The following is a 20829-nucleotide window of genomic DNA, read 5'->3' on the forward strand; positions in this document are numbered from 1 at the left end:
AAACCTGTCAACCATCCCTCACTTGCATTACATTCCAGTTTCTTCATTGCTTGAAGATTTGTTGATGGTTCCAATACCTGAAGTTGGTTGTATATTCTAAGTGCTTTCTCTTTCATAATTTTCCCATCAATAGATATCCTTTTTCCTCAGTAGAAAAAGAAACAGTTATACCAGCAGCCTTTTCCTCAGTAGATCTTTATCCAATATACCATGTGTTTCCCCGTTTTCTCTAAAATAAGATTTCGACTATAAGATGTTTTGGAACTGAGTTTCGATACAGAAATTATTGATTGTCGGATGGACTTCTCTCTTTTTTCGAATTGTTCTTACAGTCACTTCGTTTAAACTAAAAGTTTTTCCTATAGATGTGGTACCTTCGCCTCTCTTTAGACAGTCTAAGATTTTTATTTTAGTTTCTGACGAAACTGCTTGTCTCTTCAGAATATTTTGTGGTTGTTTAGGCCTTTTATTAATAAGAGTACTAGAAATTTTCTAAACCGAAAAAATTGAACACTATCTTATCTATTTAGTAATCAAAAATTACAATTACCATCAATACAAATTATACTGGAAATCTCATCATCTAATTAAAAAAACTTTAATTTGAACATCAACTTTTAGAACTTTATTGAAATTATTTATTGCATCCTACGAACTGAACACTTTAACACTGAATAACGAAATGCTGTGTTCAAGTTGAGGTACAACGAGATAAAAGAAAAAGTGATAATAAAATACGGTGTAAGGATCTTAAGTTTTACTAACGTTTATTTTATTTTAAATCTTTACTACCACTTCTTATTTTCTACTTCCGGCCAGAATTATAAGCGTTAACGTATTTATGCAAAGTTTGTCTGGCGAACGCCAAGTACTTAAGTTGTGGCTTTTTGCCAAGCGAAAGAGAGGAAGCAGTTAGTCGAAGCAGGCCGCTTACCTTAGAAGTTTTACTCAGTTGCTGGTTGCCTTCCAGGCCAGAGGTTTAATCCTCTTGATAACTTTAAACGTATTGTAGTGTTCACAGTTCTCTGTACTACATACGGCTTCCTGTTAATATAAGGCCAATCTTCCACGTTTATTATTTTAAAGTCAAATTAGAGTTTAGTTTTATTTTTATATTTTTACGTTTAGACCACAAGTAGTGGGTCTTTGTATTCCGAAGTACGGAAGTTATTGTAAATAGAGAAAAATAAAGGGTTTTGTATACCCTTCTTGTGTATCCTGTCTACTTCCCACAGTTATTGAACATAGCTTTAGTAAGCTCTCTGTTCTGAGTCAGGTCCTTGCATGTTCCCGAAGAAAGTAAGACGGAACATTGAACCTGATAACGGGTATTCCCCGTAACCACCAAAATACAAAGTAAGCCAGCCATGAAGAACCTCTTTGTTGTGAGGATTATGTTAATTTTATTAAAAGTTAAATTTTGAGTTAAACTCCCTTTCCTATTGCTTCTGTAATATAACCTATAAAAGCATATCACTTTCATTTTCAGCAGCAAAGTGCCCTTACAGTGAGAAATTGGCAGAGAGAAACGGATATTCGGATAACGGAATGGGTTGTACTCAGCTAGTCTCGTTTTGAATTTCTGGCTTATGACTCAACTCATAACTACAGATTGAAGACAATAAGGATTTTACTTTATCGATGAGTTGAAAAACAATTTTTTTTCCAAGCTTAAATATAGTGCATGTACCAACATTGTATACTTAAACATGAACTTGCACGATCTATGCTATTGCACCTTATATCATAATTCTGTAGAAAAACCTGATAAAGTTTAGGCATTTTTATCACATGAATTAAAACTTTTACCCATGTTCGGTTTTCATTGCCTCTGTAGCTCTTGAAAAACGTACAGATGAAGCGTATCTGAGGAAAAACTTCTTTTTCTATCGTTTAAAATTAATTTTTATTTACAGTTATTTTTAATATTTCATGTTATGCCACTGTAGCGGTTAACTGGTTTACTGCAGAAATGGATATATCCGTTTTGTACAAAAAAAAAAACCTATTTACAAAAAAACCAATATTACATGGTTGGTATGGTTGTTAATACATTGTATGTCTCCCATACTATCTGAGTATCAAATTATCGATCTGATCTTGGGGGATATTACACCACTCAAAACGCAATGCTCTCCAAAGTTCCGGTAGACATGTAGGAGGAGGTTGACGGACTGCAACTCGTCGGCCAAGCATGTTTGCACGGTGAGGGCGGGCGTTGTCATCCATAAACGCAAATTGTGCGCCCATGGCGCCCCGAAACAAACGTACATGTTGTTCCAGAATGACGTCCCGATAGATTTGCCTTGTCATGGTTCCAATTTGAACATGCAGGTCAGTTCTGGAACCCAGAATAATTCCACCCCAAACGAGCACTCCTGCACCACCGTAGCAGTGTCGTTCAATGATGTTTTGTTGGTGGTAACGGGTACCTGGAGCTCTCCATATGAAAGTCTGGCGAGAATCAGACTGCAAGCTAAATCTGGACTCGTCGGAAAACATCACACAAGCCCACTGTTGCAGTGTCCACAATGCATGCTCTCTACTCCAGGCTAACCGCAGGCGACAGTGAGTTGCAGTAAGTGGAACGCATCTCACAGGTCTACGAGCATATAGACCAATCTGCCCTAAGCGTCTGTACACGGTCTGCCTTGAAATTGTCGTACCAGTGGCTGAAGAGAGCTGACGAGACAGGTCTGAGGCTGTGCTCTGCCTGTTTCTATTGGCAGTAACTGCCAAATACCGGTCCTTATTCGGCGTTGTAACTCTGGGGCGACCTGTGCTGTAACGTCTACTCACATTACCATCATCTTGCAATCGTTGCCAAAGCCTGGAGATGACACTCTGGGCAATTCCAAGTTCGTTTGAAACTTCCAGTTGGTACGCCCACATTCCAGAAGGCCAATAATTCTGCCACGTAAAAAATCATCCAAATGCGTCCTTTGTGTTTCGTTATTGCACCGAATGCTTATAAAGCGCCTGCGAACAATTTTACTTCTTTGCCTGTATTCTTTATATATCACTCTCTTACGCTCTCGTCATTGTGACGTACCATCGGTGTCATCTGGTTACTTCCTGAAATTTGCATATGATTCTTGAAGATGTGTGTAGTGATTTTACAGGTGATATATTTATTTTAGAGTTCGATTTCCGCGTGACTCCGAATTATCCTTAATTTATGGACATGAGTGTAAATAAGTTATACCAATTCTTGCAACAGTCACATATTTGAAGATTTTAAAGGCTTTAAGCTGTGCGAGCCCCCTGAATAAAAAGTTTCAAATATAAATAATTTATGCTTTTATAAAGGTGCGCTTAGTGTTCCATAAATAAAAAGCTAAACTGCATTAATTAATTTTAATAGGTTATAACAATCACTTCCGAAACATTTGAATAACGTAGCTATAAAATCGTTGGACCTACAAGAGAATCTGATCTATTTAGACTTATACTGTCTCATGTAAATATTATCTCCCCCTCCCGACACACACACGCACAAAGCCCAAAAAAAATTAGACTTTCATTCGTGACAAAGCAATATAATAAATTCAGATTTGCAGTTTAACAAAACTGTTATATAATTTAAAATGTGAAGGGAGAAAAATATTCTTCAGAGAAGCCATTGAAATTATGCACTGCCGACCTGAAATAAGTCTTATACTTGCTGTTCAGTAATCGGACCTTTTGATTATCCGGATTGGATCCCGAAATAGAAAGGTTGTGATAAATGGGATTCTACTGCATATTATAGTTTTGAGATTTTCTAATAGTTAGTTTTCTTTTTCTTATTTATTTGCTTTTATTTCACCTTCAACATGATCACCATATAAGTAAACTAACTGGTATTTTGGCTTATTTTCGCCAGAATAATAAGTTCATTAAAGTAACGGAAATTCCGTCATTATCCTCTTCAATTCACATCAAAAGTATATTTTGTCTTTCATTATTCAAAATTTAGGCTTTACGTATATGGAAATGCATTCAACAAAAATTTGAACACAAAGAGAAAACTATTTTTAGAGGACAACGTTATATAATATGTTGGGAAAATCTCTAGATGTCAGGGAGGGGATTAATGATGAAAAAGAAAGAAAACTTCTGTTTTCTATTAAAAGGAAATATTCGATAAGACTCACGACAAAGCCCGTACTTCCCGTAAGTTTTGAAACTGAAATTGTATATTAAAAAAAATTGTAAAAAATTGCCAAATTAGTATTTTTTATTTTATTTATTTTATTTATTTATTTATTTATTTATTTATTTATTTTTAAAGAGGCTGAAGAGGCGCTCTGATAATTTGTCAAAATTTTAAGACTGTGCCCAAAGTGTTTCCGATGATTTCCTAATTTGAAAATTTTGGTATTACATTAGAAAAAAAAAAAAAAAGATTTTGAAAAGTTTGACAAATAAAAAATATCGGTAAATGAAGTTGTTGATTCGAAATAAGTTTCATTTGGAAGATTATTTTCGGATCTATCAGTTGGTGCAAAGACTGAAATTCTGCAAACTTACTTTGATCATTAAAAAATGATACGTAGGAAATCGCATCTACCTTAAAAGCAAAAACCGAAATCAAATGTAAAAAAAAAAAATTTGCTTCGAGTTTTGCGCAGACCTCCCTGGGAAACTGTGCTTTGAATTTCACAGCTGTAGATCTTTTTGTCTCTGCGTTATGCAATATAGGCAGAGGCAAACTCTTTAAGTACTTAGCTGAGATACAACTAATATACCGTCATCTGCGAATTTCAGTTATGTAATTCTAATAGTATCAAATTTAATAAAATGTTCAACAGCATGTAAAAACCTCGTTTGATAAATAATTGATAATTAAAATTTAAGGTAAAATAAACTGAAAATAAAATATTCAGGCAGTCATATATTCTATTGGCTTTACACGAAACATAAATTTATTAAAACGTTAAAAGAACTATTACACATCTCCTGGGCAACACATTTCTTCATCAGAGGCAAAAATATCCATGTGTGACTCCATATATACAATGCAAAAGCAAATGTATAGATTATCTATACTATAGTATAACGTCTCGATTTTATTTAATGAATTTTAAAATGTTTTGTAATAATTTTAACACTAATTTTTAAATTTCATGAAAATACTACATAAAAGGTTTTATATTTTAAAAGTGATAAAAAATTATTCAAATTTCAATTAAAATAATACTTTGCATAGATATAGTACAACAAACATTTGGCCTTAACTTTTTACTTGTTTTATTATTTAATAATAAACATATTTTTACCTTTAAGGAAACCAAATCACCAGTATTTGTAATCAACTTAATTCCTTAATTTTTATTCAAAAGATAGCTTACGTTTGACAGTTTTTCTTGATGAAGGAAAAATCTCGGGTATTATAATTGTTATTTTAAGTTTTCTGAAGTTTCTTTTACCTACAGCTATAGTAAATGATAGCGCAAAAATATTATCAAGGTAGCATGCAAATTCAAATATCATAGATCGAAATATTATTCACAATTAATCTTTAAACGTGTCGCTGTTTCTAATTTTAGAAATAATGAAACTGTATAATTTTCAAATCTAAACATTTCTGGTGTCGCTGTTTCTAATTTTAGAAATAATGAAACTGTATAATTTTCAAATCTAAACATTTCTGGTGAAAGTTCTACAAAACATAGAACAAAACTAGACTTCAATAAAAAATATTTGTTACTTCATTACCTAACTAACTCCGATAAAATACTTCACGAATGTGCATACGTGCTTCGTGTTAAAAAACCGTGCCTATAATCCTGTGAAAATAAGTCTCAGCATTTTTAAGAATGAATTAATGCTATTAATTTGATAGTTATTCATTGAGTTGGTATTGTTTAACACATTGAATTCCCCTTAATCATCTTCTAGGGATTTATGTGCAACAACATAACAAAGAAATCATATACTAAATGTCACTGCAACTCGATATAATATATGTAAAGGAAGATGATAAAGTAAATTAATTAATTTCATATTTAAATAATACTTTAATTATATTTTTTAAGTAGATAGTTTGGGAACCTTCCTAGATATTCACTTGAAATAGACACTTGGCTCATCTACCCTTTTCTCGACATTGTCAATGTTTCTGACATATATATACTCACAGAAGTCTAGGAAAGATAAAATAAATCTCGCCTTAAATATGCAGTTTTATGCTCATGCGCTGAAACGGAATGGCATTTTATTCACATTTCGCGTACCAGTAACTCGTTTTTGACATATCGCATCGGGTAAATATGCCAAATGTTGAAAACTTCAGGTAAAATAGAGGAAAAGTAATAGAACATCTGCTTAGAGAATATAACCTCTACTCTATAAGAAGAATTTATCAAGAATAAAGTTTTAACGCTTTTAGCCGTGAAGTTAAATTATCCGGAATTTATGTGAGTAATGCGTATTTAATATTTAATTTTCATTGAACTTTTAATCCCTTTCCATCTTTATTACATATCGAAACGTATTAGCGAAACATTTTAACGAAACTGTCGTCTATTTCTTTTCATTTTATATTTATATACACAGATAAATTTACTAACAATGATATATTATTCGTATGTTTTTCTTGTATTTCAACAGGTTTTCGTTTGTAAGAAAGATACGATATAGTTTTTGCTTTCTAATCACTCAATTAGTACTTTTCTTCCATCACATTTCACTGCAATGCGTAGGTATGAAATACAGTATAATCTCGATTATCCGAGCTCGATTATCCGGGAAGCAGGTCACGCATAGCTGAAAAACACGGATAATCCAAGTTATGGATTTTCATATATATTGTATGCATTTATATATTTAAAAATTCAGTAATTACTTTGTTTTTCAGAAAGCTTAACTATCTGGGAGATTTCACTTCGTATTTTTCGAAGCACTATTATTTTATTCGAATCCCCTCTCATCGACGAAGTCCAATAGTGTAATACATTGGGGGTTTCAACATAAGCCATTGCTGTCTCGGAACTGATGCAATGAATTGTGAAGATCCTTTTCATTTGTATTTCCAGTATCACGCTCTGCCTCTTCTCTTCTTGTGACATTTGAAACGATATCCGCATCGCTCAAGCATTGAAAGTACGGCTCATTCGAGCAGCTATCGAACCATTCCTCGATTTTCACGATCAACATTTTCGAAGAATTTTACATTTAAAACTTGTTGGTATACAACTGAAGTTGTTTGCTAAAATGCTTTTAAAAATAAAATAATAATATGCTGTATAGTAACTTCAGTTATTACCTTTCTTTCTTCATAATTAGATAATCTCCGATTCCTATATTAAGAAAAAAATCTTTCTCCGAGCTCAGATTTGCGCGTGTGTGTTTTTTACAATATCTCGAGCGTAACGTTAAGTAATTCATTGTAAAAAAAATATGCTATTTGAGGTATTAAATTTTAAAAATTTCTTTAACTTTGCTCTATACTGACAACAATATTCGCTTGTTATTCATGCTTTTTTGGAGTGGGTCTAAATCTGTATGCACTGAGAAATGAAAGGGGGAAAACATTCGGACACAAACTTTGGAAGGCAAATACAAGTTAGCATATGAGACAACGCAACGTTTATATAACATGTTAACAATTTCAGTCACCTTTGTTTTAGCAGTTAATTATTCTGCCTTTATTATTTTCTCTCATATTCATAGAAGCCAAAAATGTATAATAAGTAGCATAAAACTGTAAATAATATCCTTTATTTTTATAGAATTAGAAACAATATTAAGTGTAAATAGCAACTAGTCATTTTATGTTTATGAAATTTTCTTCTAGCTAGCCTAAAAGATTGGAATGAGCCCTCAGATGTTAAATACCCTCTTACTCCGTTACACTGAAAACTAATATTTCGCACCAGCTCGTTTCCAGCCAGTTGAAAGACTGGCTGCATTGTATTTTCTTCGTCTCCCGATTTTTATGGTTTTATCAGATTTCCTGATGCTCAAAACAACGAAAAACCTTTTCCGAGAAAAGCGTTTCTCTTAGCACTATTTTTAACTAAAGGCTTCTAGACGCAACCTTCGGGAAAAAAACAAAGACATCCTTGCCAGGATAGTTATTCTTGGATAATAAAAAATCTCTACTTACTTGCACGTGAATTGCTGAAAAAGAAGTGACGCAACTTTTTTAATGAACTGTTAATATCGCATAAACTTTAAAATTTATAACTCGAAAGAAATTCTTAATTAATGTCACATTTATATGTAGCGGGTTTTTAAATTCAAATTAAAACAGCGTATGTATCGTACATTAGTGTTAGTGCTTTTTATATAAACTGCAAAATCTTAAAAATGTGCATTTCTTTTTTAATTCGTTTGTAATTATAAAAAAATATAATAAAATGGCAAATAAATCATTTCGAGTACAACAATATTGTTACGAAATGTACAGGCCGGTAAGATGACTTCCCCGCAAAGCAGTTTGAGAGTTGCCATAAAATAGCAAGGAAGGCAGGATTGCCACATTTGGAGAGAATTCGCCCATTTGGCGGCAAAATTGGCGATATGCCATGGACGGATGGAGAACTTTCTGGAACGAATTCTTACTGGTTTACCCAGAATGTTCTCGAACACAAGCCAAAAACTATATAAACCCTGCTGGTCCACAGCCAGTGAGAGTGTGCCTCGTCTAGAGTGCGAGATAGTTAGTGTGTCTCATCTAGTTAGTCCGTGCGGAGACGATCGAGTTGACAGCCGGCCTGCAAGTGCCGAGTGAGTCGTCGAGTGCATCGAAGAGTCTCTTAGTGTATCGCGGTTAGTGCATCGTTGAGAGAGCGTTTTGAGATCCGAGAACGGCTGAACCGAAGAGTCGGGAGCTGTGCTCTGTGTGTCGTCGAGTGCATCGTGAGTTGTAGCGTGGAGAGTCTCGAGAGTACGTGTAGTTCTGAGAACGACCAAGCAGAGTCAGGACCTGTATTCTGGCGCTTTGCAGTGAAGCGGTCTCCTCCGTGATAGCCTGACAGTGTGAAGGCTGTGTCGCTGATTGTTCCAGCGAGTTTATAGTAGATCTTCGACGACTGTAAACACGTGTTTTGGAGCTGTCCTGATAATACCGGCTAAATAATATGTATGTCGATACTTCATCCAAATCTACAGGAACAAGGAATTTTTTACTTCAAATCTACAGGAACCCCGTGCGAACGTAACAATATGAGACTGAAAAAATGATAATCGACAGATTTTAAAGTAAACTACTATAATCGCTAATGAGTTTCTTCAGCTGTAATTCTGAAAGCTACGTGTTAACGTTTACCTAAAACTTTAAGTAGGAAGAAGTGAAATGCTTTGATAAGCTACATGATATTCTATTTGTGCAGTATTAACTCAAAGTCCTTCATACCTATTGCACTGACAAGCGAATTATCTCTTCGTCTGAAATATTATAACTGTCTTAAAATGGTTTTATATAACCCTTTTGTTAACTATTCAAATGAAGAGAAAATACAACTTATGCATACAAATAAATTCCGCCACTTGCGAACAAAAGCTGAAATTTCAAATTAAAGCTATCGTAATCAGAGACAACACAAACTGGCCTACTTAAGCAGACTCAAAACTGTAATGGCGCGTATTAGCATCGACTAGCAAAAAGGTTGAAGCCGGAATATAGACAGCAGAATTGGGTGATAGAACATAAATTGCAGGTGTCGTTGCCAAGAGCTCTTTCTCTAAAACATTCAAAGCCTTTCAAAGCCTTGCAACAAAATAACCAAGCAACAACAAAATTTTAAAAGGAGGAGTCTTTTAGGAACAGTGGGATAAACCCATTCCATTTTATAATATTAGGCACGTACTTATGGAATAAAACAATATCAGAACACATCTTCAACAGAACTCTCATCCAAGCCTTGGGATTATTTCTGTAGAAAAATAGCAATTTATTCTTGTCGGTATTTTTAAAGCTCTACGGTTTTGTGAACAGTAAATGAAAAAAGGTTTTAATTAAAATCAGTATAACTTCTAAGAAGAAGCGTAACCCTATCTTTAAATGGTTGAAAGCCAGGTGTCCGCATATAACTGGAGCCACAGACAGCTTGGATCACAACTCGAATCGATCAGCACTCGAAGGTGCTTCAAATCCTTTCACTTACACACGTGAGTGGAAGAAAGAAGAGAAACCTACTTATTTGTCATGCCAATTAATCATACCTCGCGACTTATCGTGATTATGCGAAACTGCCTAAATTGGTGAATATCCCTAAAGCTCAACAAAAAGGAAATGAATTTCAAGTCATCGACCTCTGAAAAAGTCTAACAAATCATTAAACACGAGAAATTTCCACGCCTTCAAGCTATGAAAGCTCTGCAAAACACGGGAAAACTCCTCTGATGATCCTTGTTTTCAGTGGACATCTTTCGAAGCATTATGGATTCCAACACTCGTTCCTTTCTCAGAGCGAAGCAGGTCGTTTCGACGCCAACGGTTCGACGCCAACGTTTCGACCCCGGGGCAGTTCGGCGCCGCATGTTTCGATGCCATATTTTTTAGTATTTTTATTTATTTTTAGAATAAATATGAAGTAATATAAATAAGTAATATGACTGATTTTTATTTATTGAATTAGCGATTGTTTACATGCATATTTGAAATAAATATATGTGTGAAAGTGTTCTAGATTTTTGTTTGTGTCCCAGATTAGTAAGAAGCCCCCTTGCCAGCGTCAAGGCCCCGGGACATGAGGGAGGGCTTTATTTATTTATTTATTTCACAAAACAGCCTCAAAAAGACAAAATACACAAATGGTAAATAAACATATGGTTACGAAGTAGTTATATTATATTGCAGGCAAATATAATTACAGATAAATAAGATTACAGGTAAATAAGATTACACATAAATAAGATTAGAGATAAATAAGATTACATCACAGAACTGTTATTATACTAATCCATTGCAAAGTTATGCCCCACACCTTTCAGGTATTCCATTATTTCTCGATTTTCAAAATCTTCAACTATTACTTTAATTCTCATATCAGATCGCAGATTCCGCTTGTGGCGCGGTTCATCTCCACGTACAAATTGTTCATAACATTGATCAATTCATTTTTGAACACACGTGAGACCATCTATGAGTTCCCATAATGTGGGATGTGAAACACCAAATGATGATGACACCAAATTTATTTGAATGATGATGCAAACTTATTCTAAAAAAATAAAAATACGAAAAGTATGGCGTCAAACAAAATCAAAAAAAGTATGGTGTCGAACTGACCTCGCGTCGAATTGACCATGCGTCGAAACGCTGGCGTCGAACCGTTGGCGTCGAAACGTTGGCGTCGAACTGACCTGTACCGTTCTTAGAGAACTTCTCAGTCTTGCTGAGATCTGCGGAAAAGCCTCCAATAATAATAAATTGCATTTAGCATTTAAGATCATTGATTTAATTTCACGTATAGAAATTTCTCAGTAATTTCTGTATTCTGTTCTGAATGATAAATTTAGAAGCTCTTTCTTATGTCCGCAAAGTGACATGTGATACTGCTGGTTGGCTGGACTGATATTAGCCCCTCCTTTAAGGAGAGGGCCTCAATCTGCCACTCATTGGACTTTCCGTAGTGGAACTTTCTAATTAGGTTTTGTATACGCGGTTTACCCTAACCGGGGTTATCTGAAGTGCATGTAATAGGGCAAAAATAATTCGCACTGAAACAAGCCTTTAGAAAATCTCAAAGTACCAAAGAAGCACTACTTTAGCCAGGGAGGATGCATTGAATGCCGGAGCACCCATCCCCCAGCGTCCCCAAAATATGGCAAAAAATCAAGCAATTTAAAAAAATCTGATGCGTAAGAATTATAATTTTTTTTTATCAAAAATAGTTTCTAAACTTTTTCATTAGTCGGAGAAAATATTCCAGTTTTAGCACAGTTTCAACTGATTAGTAAGGATTTCATATAAAACTCAGCATATTTGTTCTTAGGTATAAAATCTAAAAGGAGCGAAGCGAGTAAATAGCTAAGACCAAATAAGTTATCAATCCTATGCGGCCAGAAAAAAAAAAAAAAAAAAAAAAAAAACAGAGTTGAGGGGTACATCTTTTTATTTAGTCCACTATAACCTTCATAACTCCTAGGGGACCCAAACATCTCTTTTTCTTCCTCTTTGTCTTGAAAATTTAGTATTTGGAAATTTAATCTGACCATTTTCCAGTTTAAAAGAATATTTTAGAAGTGACAGGGGAGTCATATTTGATATAAGCTCTGGTTATTTCCTCTTTTTGCATTAAATCGTCTTTCGATTTCCGTTATATTAATAAACATAGTAAATGTATAAAAAGTTGGTTATTGATTAAACAAATAATGAAAGTTTAAATTATTGCAGCAGCTTGAATTTTATTTAAAGAAAATTTTCTTTTAAATACTTAAGTTTATTTTCTCTACCTTCTTTGACCAAATTTTTTAAATAGTTATAATTCCTTGAAATTTTCAAAATTCTATCAAGCACCTGCCTTTATGTCACAGAATTTTAAAACATTGGTTAAGAGATCCCTCAGAAAAAGGATCGTAAAGTTAAAACATCGCTTAGGTTTACGTGTGTTTCTTTTTATCATTACTGAACATTAATTTACAATAAAAAGACAGATATCAGTACATAGTGCACCATGTTTCAAAAAGAATATACGTATTACAAAGTGTTATTTTGCCCAAACTAACGATCCTTGCACCTCGGCTCGTCTATTGGCGAAACGAATACATAATCTAGTTTATATTAATAGCCGCTAGATGTCAGTTGTCTTCTGTTTTGAGTGGTAACCGTTACATGTTTAAAATGGCTACTCCGCAGGAGAAATCATTTTGTATTCTCGAGTTTGCGAAGTGCAATTCCGTGATTACAGTGCAAAGACGTTGCAAGTTGAGGTACCAAAAGTGATCCTCCGAATGGGTGGAACATTCTCAGATGGTATCGACAGTTTGTAAGTACAGGATGTGTATCTAAAGGAAAGAGTCCTGGCCGCCTCGTGTTCCCGACGAAAATGTTGCACGAGTTCAAATTGCTTTCCAACGTAGTCCTTTAAAATCAACTTCCAGAGCCAGTCGGGAGTCACAATTGCCTACAACAACAATTTGGCGTGTTTTGAGACGTCGGTTGGTTATGAAGCAGTATAAGTTACATTTTACAGGCTCTGCGTCCTGATGACAAACGCAAACGTGTGGCATTTTGTAACGAGATTATTGATGCTATTGACAATGATAACACTTTCGCACAACGCATCGTGTTCAGTGATGAAGCGACTTTTCATGGTAGTTCGTTAAATGAACACAATGTTCGAATTTGGGGCCTACAGAATCCACATGCAGCCATTGAACATGTACGAGATTCGCCCAAGATCGATATGTTTTGTGTGATATCCCGATCATCTGTTTACGGCCCAATCTTCTTTGATGGATACACGGTTAACGGTCAACAGTATCTCGCTATGTTACAAAACTGGTTGTTTCCGAGGCTGAACTTCATTTTTCAACCAGACAACTTCATTTTTCAACAAGACAACTTCATTTTTCAACAAGACAACTTCATTTTTCAACAAGACGGCGCACCCCGTCACTAGTGTCGCCAAGTGCGTGATTATCTGAATGAAACTCTGCCGAACCGTTGGATTGGTCGTCAAGGAGCTGGCGATTTAGCATGTCTCAGCTGGCCTCCACGGTCACCGGGTTTGAAACCCTGTGACTTCTTGTGGGGTTTCATTAAAGACAACGTTTATGTACAACTACTCCCACAGAACCTGGAAGAGGTGAAGAACCGGATCCGTACTGTCATAACATCAGTGATGACGGACATGCTTGCCCGAGAATGGGACGAATTTGAGTATCGATGTGATGTTGTTCGTGTCGCTGATGGAGGACATATTGAACATCTGTAACATCTGTAATCTGAACTTGAGAGGTTCGCACATATGTGTGTAAAGTTTCATATTCGTATGTCATACAATTTAATAAATATATGCATTCGAAATACGTATATTCTTTTTGAAACACACTGTATAATTGTACTAAAAGCAAGAAAATATTCTTTTATATATTCTGATGCGTAGTATTTAAGTGTATTGTAATTAAGCGATGAATAATTGTTTCTATTCTGCATGGTTTTTTGTCTTGAAAAACAGCTATAAATTTCTATTCAAATATGGACATGAAATTAAGGAGAGGTGCGAGTGCTTTATTTCTTGTACATGTCATTATCATTCATGCGCAAAAATTAATATGTTGTTGGAAAGAAATTTTTAATACAGCTGAAAACTCTGAAGGAAAATTCACATAAAATTTGTATCTGAACTCAAACTAAATACAGCTGGTTACAAGCGAAAACAGAAAACATCTCGAACAGAAACGTCTCGGAAAAAAACGTAAAGCAAAAACATCGTCATATAAAACATTGTGAGAGAAAAAAAAAGCGAGGAATAAAAATCGCAGTTCTAAAACATCGTGATATAAAATATCATCTAATCGTCGAAAATAAAGCTGTTAAAAAACATCGCGGTTTTAAGTGTCTTAAAACCGCGATAAGCCATACCACACCATAGAAATTATCGTGGTAAAAATTAAAGCACCTACAAATGATCGCATGACAATAATATCACAGGCATGTGCTGTTCAGGTTTTGAAAGCTGTAAATGCATATTCGCATAATGATTTGTGAGAGCAAAGAAAGAATGAAGAATATTTTTATCTCCATATTTTATATTTTTGGATTAATTAATAATTTTTTGCTATATTAAATATTTTTATTCTAAATTTCTTCTTGCTAAACTTTTAGTTTCCTTCTTCCATTCAAAAATTGAAAAGCAGTAGAAAATTAATCCTACATGTAACAGTTGATAAAATTTTAAATTTACGTACTTTACTATTAAAAGTAATTCTTTAATCAATATCCTTCATGAAGTTGTTATGGTAGGTTTTCATTAAAAATATTCTATAAAAAATTTAGAAAAAGAAAGATTGGTAATTGCATGATCTTATCTAAAAATTAGAAAAAGAAGCGTCGATAGGTAATATCATCAACAAGAAAGGAAAAAAACGTCAAATTGGAGCCTCAAGTGGGACAAAAATTCCGAACAAGTATCCAAACAAGTACCATCGCTTTACCCCAGGGCTTTACCCACACTGCCATCAATCTGTGAGACTCCATCAGGACAAAGCTAGCAGTCACACATCAAAATCCACTGTAAATTTCCTAAAAGAAATGGAACAAAAAACTGGTATCAATGCCATAACCCTTCACTGATATCCCTACTAAATCTCCTGATGTGTCACCTAGGGATTTTTGTGCTTTCGGACTTTTAAAAACTGCATTATCCAAACGTTGTCCCAAAACCCTAACAGGACTCTGGAAAGCTGTTCGGGAGGAATGGGATAGAATATCTCTTCTGCCACTTCAAAAGGCATTATTATCCTGGAAATTGCGGTGTCGAAAGATAATTCAGAATAAGGGATGTCAAATAGAACATTTAAAACACAAGAATTTTATGTAATTTAGTTTTGTGAATACAACATACATCGTCTAAAAAATGTGTGAACAGCCTTTGTATGTTTTAAATTTCTGAGAATTACAGCTTTTCATAGTTACTTAAATTTTCTTCAAGATTTATAATTAAGCGTTTAATTTTTGTGTAATCCTAAAGCATTTAGAAAGTATTACACATGACACTAAAATCATACAACATGTTTGCATGTGCGATGCTTATACCCTGCTTTCAGAATGCCAGCATCAGGATATTAGTTCGAAGGATGTATAAATAATTGAAACACTTATATAAAAACAGATTATGCCTATATAGTATTACAAGGCATTAAACTATAAAACTGAAAAAAACACAACCTCTAACTCAATTTAAATCAATTTAAATTAAATTTAGTCAATTAAAGCTAAAAAGAATTTTTGATTTTTTGCAAAGGTTTGAATTTAATTCATGTATTCTATTAGGTAGAAAATTAGCCTGTTTTGGAAAAACTGCCTTTCAACAAATGACCCCCCCCCCCCAAAAAAAAAAAGTTCAGGGCTAGATATTCTCCATTCAGGATTTCGAAGACGTCGGCGATTCGTTTTTAGGTTGCCAGCAAAACTGAATTCAATCATGAAGACAGATTTAAGCCCATGTAATTAACAGAAAATCCTTTTAAGGTCATTTATAAGTTTTCGACGATAGCAAATTCTATTTTAATGTATAATTAAATGAACTATTCGTGAACTATTCGAGGGAGACCCAATCCGCCTTGTCCCAGCGGGACCATATGGTTATAAATAGGTCAACCCTCCTCCAAACCAAAACGATGGCAACCAGAGACCCGCGGTTCTTCCTTTCATTAGCTGAGCAAAACAAAAAATTAATTTAAAAGCCAACCAAACATCACATTAAAACCGGGTCCCCAAAGCCCGAGTCCCGAGTACACAAAAATTAGTATAAAGAAACCAAAAAGGACTTAAAAATACACAATCAGCATTCCAACTCTCACTTACTCTAAAATTCTTACTGATAAAACATCACAAAAAACATAAAATAACTAACCAAAAATAAAGAAGGGTTAGTAGAAAAACTAAAGATAAGAAAATGACAAAACACAAACAAACATTTACGCAATCAAACAATCACAGACAAAAACACTCACAGAGAGGCAGTTTCTGTCACATAATAAAACTCGCTTCAAACCATAAAACAATATAAATAACTAAGCACCTCAAAGGTCCATTAGGGAATTCCCAAAAGGAAAAGAACCTGCAGAAGGTCACACCAAGGCCGCACGTAATAAGGTGTTCTATAATTAAAAATGCAATAGAAAATAATTATAATCTGACAGCAATATTAATATTAACTTTTCTACTTAAAGCCCCGGTTAGAGCAGAACAAAATAACTACATCAACAAGTAAAATAAAATACAAGTAAAATAATATACAACTACTACAAGTAAAATAAATTCCTCAGCTCACAAATTATTGTTAAGTTGATAAAATTATCTTAAAAACATATAAAATAATTTAAAAGCCTAAAATTCAATTAAAACATCTAGATAATAATCTATGATGTTATTACAGAGTGCCTAAACTGTAAATATGTGCTGTAAACATATGTTTAAATTTAAAAAAAAACAGACAATACTCAATACAATACATACACATGACCTAATACATAAAGGAAAAAAAATTAGACAAAATAATTGAAATATTTAAAGACATAATTTAAACTAATACACCAAATGTCACTCTATTATTGTTTATATAAGACATTGCATATCTAGAGAATATTTTTAAAGTTTCAATACTTAATGGTTTATCACTAAAGCATTCGATTCTCAAATCCTTTAACAAAGAACAGGGATTGAGGAAATGCTCTGCGTTCCCAACTACATGATAAACGCCACATAAATCTGTATTTTGCAAACCAAACCTAGAGAGGTAAGCGGGGAAACGGCCATGTCCAGTCAAGAACTGATTCAGATCTATGTCGCTAATCGGCTTCATTTCGTTTTTAATTTTAATATGCTGCAATAAGCCCGCGCACCTCTCAGACTCCTTTCATCGCAATGTCCAGATATTCAAATAAAAATTTTTCATATTTCTAATGGCATAGCTTCTCGAACCGGACGTCTCAAAGAATTCAACTCCTTCATCATAAATGGCTTGTTTTGCCAGCACGTCGGCTCTTTCATTTCCGGTAAAATCAACATGGGCCTTTACCCAATGTAAATAAACATCCATGCGTTGTTTCAACAATTTTAACAAGCACTTAATTTCAAAAATTAGAACATTGGCTGTACGGGCCCAGGATAGAGACTGCAGCATAGACATACAATCAGAGTAAATATGTACAGTATTTACACAGGTCAAATTACTCTTAATCCATTGTAAAGCCTTAAGGAGCGCACAACATTCCGCTTGAAAAACAGAATTGTAACTATTCAACTTGTACATTTTATTTACAATTTCAACACCAAAAACGTAAATTACAAAAGCTGCACCAAATTGACCGTCCTGTCCCGACCCGTCAGTGTATACGTCTATTTCTCTTTTTTTCTCATTCCTTTTTGCATGCCTTCATAGTGTAATGGTTAGCACACTCGGCGCGTATTCGAGAGGTCCAGGTTAGAGTTACTGCGAGGACATTGCACATTTTTTCAATTTCTGTTTCAGAAAAACTCTAATGTCTCTACAGTGGCGCCCGAACTAAAAGGTAATGAACGATGATTCTTCACCACCAGGGTTTGGCGATTGGGTCCCCTAATCCCCAGTCGCCCTTTAAAAGGGGGAGTAAAAAGGTATTTTCTCCTTCCTTTCTACATACCTCCGTTGTGTAATGGCTAGCACACTAGGCGCGTATTCGAGAGGTCCAGGTTCGAGTCCCGGCGATGACATTGCACATTTTTCGCTTCTCATCCTACAAAATAAATCTAATGACTCTACAAATGTTAGAACTAAGATCAGACATGGCTGGGAGGGGGTAATTTTGCTGGTTCATCACCTTTCACCGACTTCAGTATCATAGTTTCAGGTTACGAGGATGCCAAATTATTTTTTGAGTTTAAAATCGAGCTTTGCTTGCTCTAAATTCGATTTTTACATTCGAAAGGCATCTCAACAATGCAACTACCAATCTTAACTCTGACCAGTGAATGAATAAATGCCCAGTCTAATTAACCATCTACATAAGTACTACTTATTGCAAAGAATTAGTAAACCTAATTCATTGTTGTTATTTTTATTATTTTATTCTCGATTAATTTAGTTTAATGTTTGTTGATACATTATAGTTAACTGTGCGATTATCCCACAGTACTTTAAATTCATTGTTATAATCAATTTAAAATACCTAGCGCAAGTTGTCCAAATAGAATAATGTGATTGCTTCTGACACTGAATTCTTTTTAGAGATTTTTAGGAACGAAATAGTTACTTTCGATAGAGAGTGCTGTGTTGATTAGGTGAGAATTAATATAAGGTGGTTGGGAGAAAGATACAAAGTTTTGGAAAGGAAAACTTGATAAAACAGCATTTACACGAAATTACTGAGATATCAAAATCTTTTTGAGAAAAGCATGTAAGAAATTGCTTAATTGCCTATCCCTTTAGGTTAAATTCCTCTGATTTGTGATTATTTGAAAACCTGTAACCACATACACAAAACATCCTGATATTTACAACTAAAATGTTAATTCACAGATTCCACTTATTTCTGCGTTCCCATGTCGCTTAAGAAAATATACTTATCTGTAGCTCAGGTAAAGATTATATCATTTCAATCCAAACTATCCCGCAGCAAATTTTTTACAATTTGTATAAAATAACTCACATTAAATCAATTCAATCTGTTCGGCTCTTATTTTTGTTTTTCTCGACACAATTAGTTGCAAATATTCATAAATTTCCTGATAATGCAGATAAGTCTATGTAACGCAATCTTGTTATCAAATCTGTGATTACTGTTAAACGGGAAGCAACATATGTTCTTTCAGTTGACGTCAAATGTAAAACTTGATGTGATTGCCTGTTAGTGATTTTATTTTTTTCAGGTCTGAGCACGAGGTAAGTCTGCTTTTTGTCCCATTCGTAACGTGAATAAAATAACATGAAAATATTCCAAGATGGCCATAAAATGATTCCAGTTTCTATTAATTTAGAGCAAAAATAGCTTCGAAGCTTATTGTAATGACAATGAAACAGAACACATTATTTTGCAATAATGAGTTTCTTTTTATCGAGCAATAAAAATTGTTTCGTTTTCGTTCATTTGAACACTGAGCCTTTTTTCCAAGAAGAAACATTATGACAGTTTTATAATACTAAATATTTACTCAATGGTACTTTGGAAAAAGAAGTAGTTTTAGTACAAATTATTTTAAGGCTCTTTTTTTCCTGTTGTACCGATGTAGTATCTTGTATCAATATTCTTGTTAAATAAAAAGATTACAGTTTAATTTAGTTGAGAACTACATTCCTACTTACTGTATTCGTTAATTAACATCATTAGGCACTTTATGTAATATAATATTTATTCAAAGGAATAGATTAATGTAAAAAATGACTGATAAAATGTGATAGAAAGTGTTAAATATCTTACAAATATTTTTAACCATTTGAAAATTTGTATCTATGTAATACAGACAAACATTAGTTAAAGCATTTTCATACCTAAAATGCTTTAAATCATTCGTGTGAATTTTTTTTTATTTTTTATTGTTTTTTTTTTTTTTTTTTTTTTTTTTTTTTTTTTTTTTTTTCTGTACTATTGAGTATTAACATATCTTCTTATATAAGTGCGAATCAGTATTAACATTACTCAGTCACCCACATAATCAATACAATACTTCATCGCAACTGCAACTGATATTAAAAAACCTTTGTTTTTTTGCACTGATAATGATATTTTAGGAAATGACATATCCGACTTATATATTTACTCTCACATATGGAAAATTTTATGTTAATCACATAGTATTAAAATTGAGAAAAACATATAACTTCCATCTGAATTAGTTTGTTTGCTGATTCCTCTGTTCCTTAATTACAAACAGTTTGAAATTTGTTCCTCTTTCCGAAAATTTTCTTCCGATACCTTCTATTAAATTTAAATACTTAATCAAGTGTTTTTCAATTCATTATTATATTAGAAATAATCAGACTAATTCTAAAATTCTGAACCCAGTTTTTTTTTCAATACTTTAACGAGACTAAAAAATAATTAGTTTCAATATTTTAGAATTAATCTGATTTTACTTCAGGCCAGTTAATTACTTGAATTATTTCGCCGTCGTAATGGCAAATTGACAATGACGCTACTAGAACGTTTGGGCCCCTATGCCAAAAGTTCCCAAAAATTTACAGTACTAAA

At 33.8% G+C, this 20829-nt stretch overlaps 1 protein-coding gene across 2 annotated transcripts in view; it reads left to right on the forward strand.

The window, feature by feature from the left end:
- The first annotated feature begins 6250 nt into the window (after window positions 1-6250).
- LOC118187072 (uncharacterized) overlaps window positions 6251-20829 on the forward strand; it is a 28045-nt gene continuing 13466 nt past the window's right edge. Inside the window, exon 1 of one of the 2 annotated variants that reach the window (XM_035357253.2) lies at window positions 6251-6401. The gene's annotated coding sequence lies outside the window, so the exon portion shown is untranslated. Of the gene's footprint in view, window positions 6402-19382; window positions 19524-20829 lie in introns of those variants that run through there. The other variant, XM_035357262.2, reaches the window with a different exon arrangement.

This window comes from Stegodyphus dumicola, chromosome X2 (assembly GCF_044657685.1).
Source record: "Stegodyphus dumicola isolate Sdum_Otavi_A_Nest chromosome X2, ASM4465768v1".
In the NCBI taxonomy this organism is placed as follows: Eukaryota; Metazoa; Arthropoda; class Arachnida; order Araneae; family Eresidae; genus Stegodyphus; species Stegodyphus dumicola.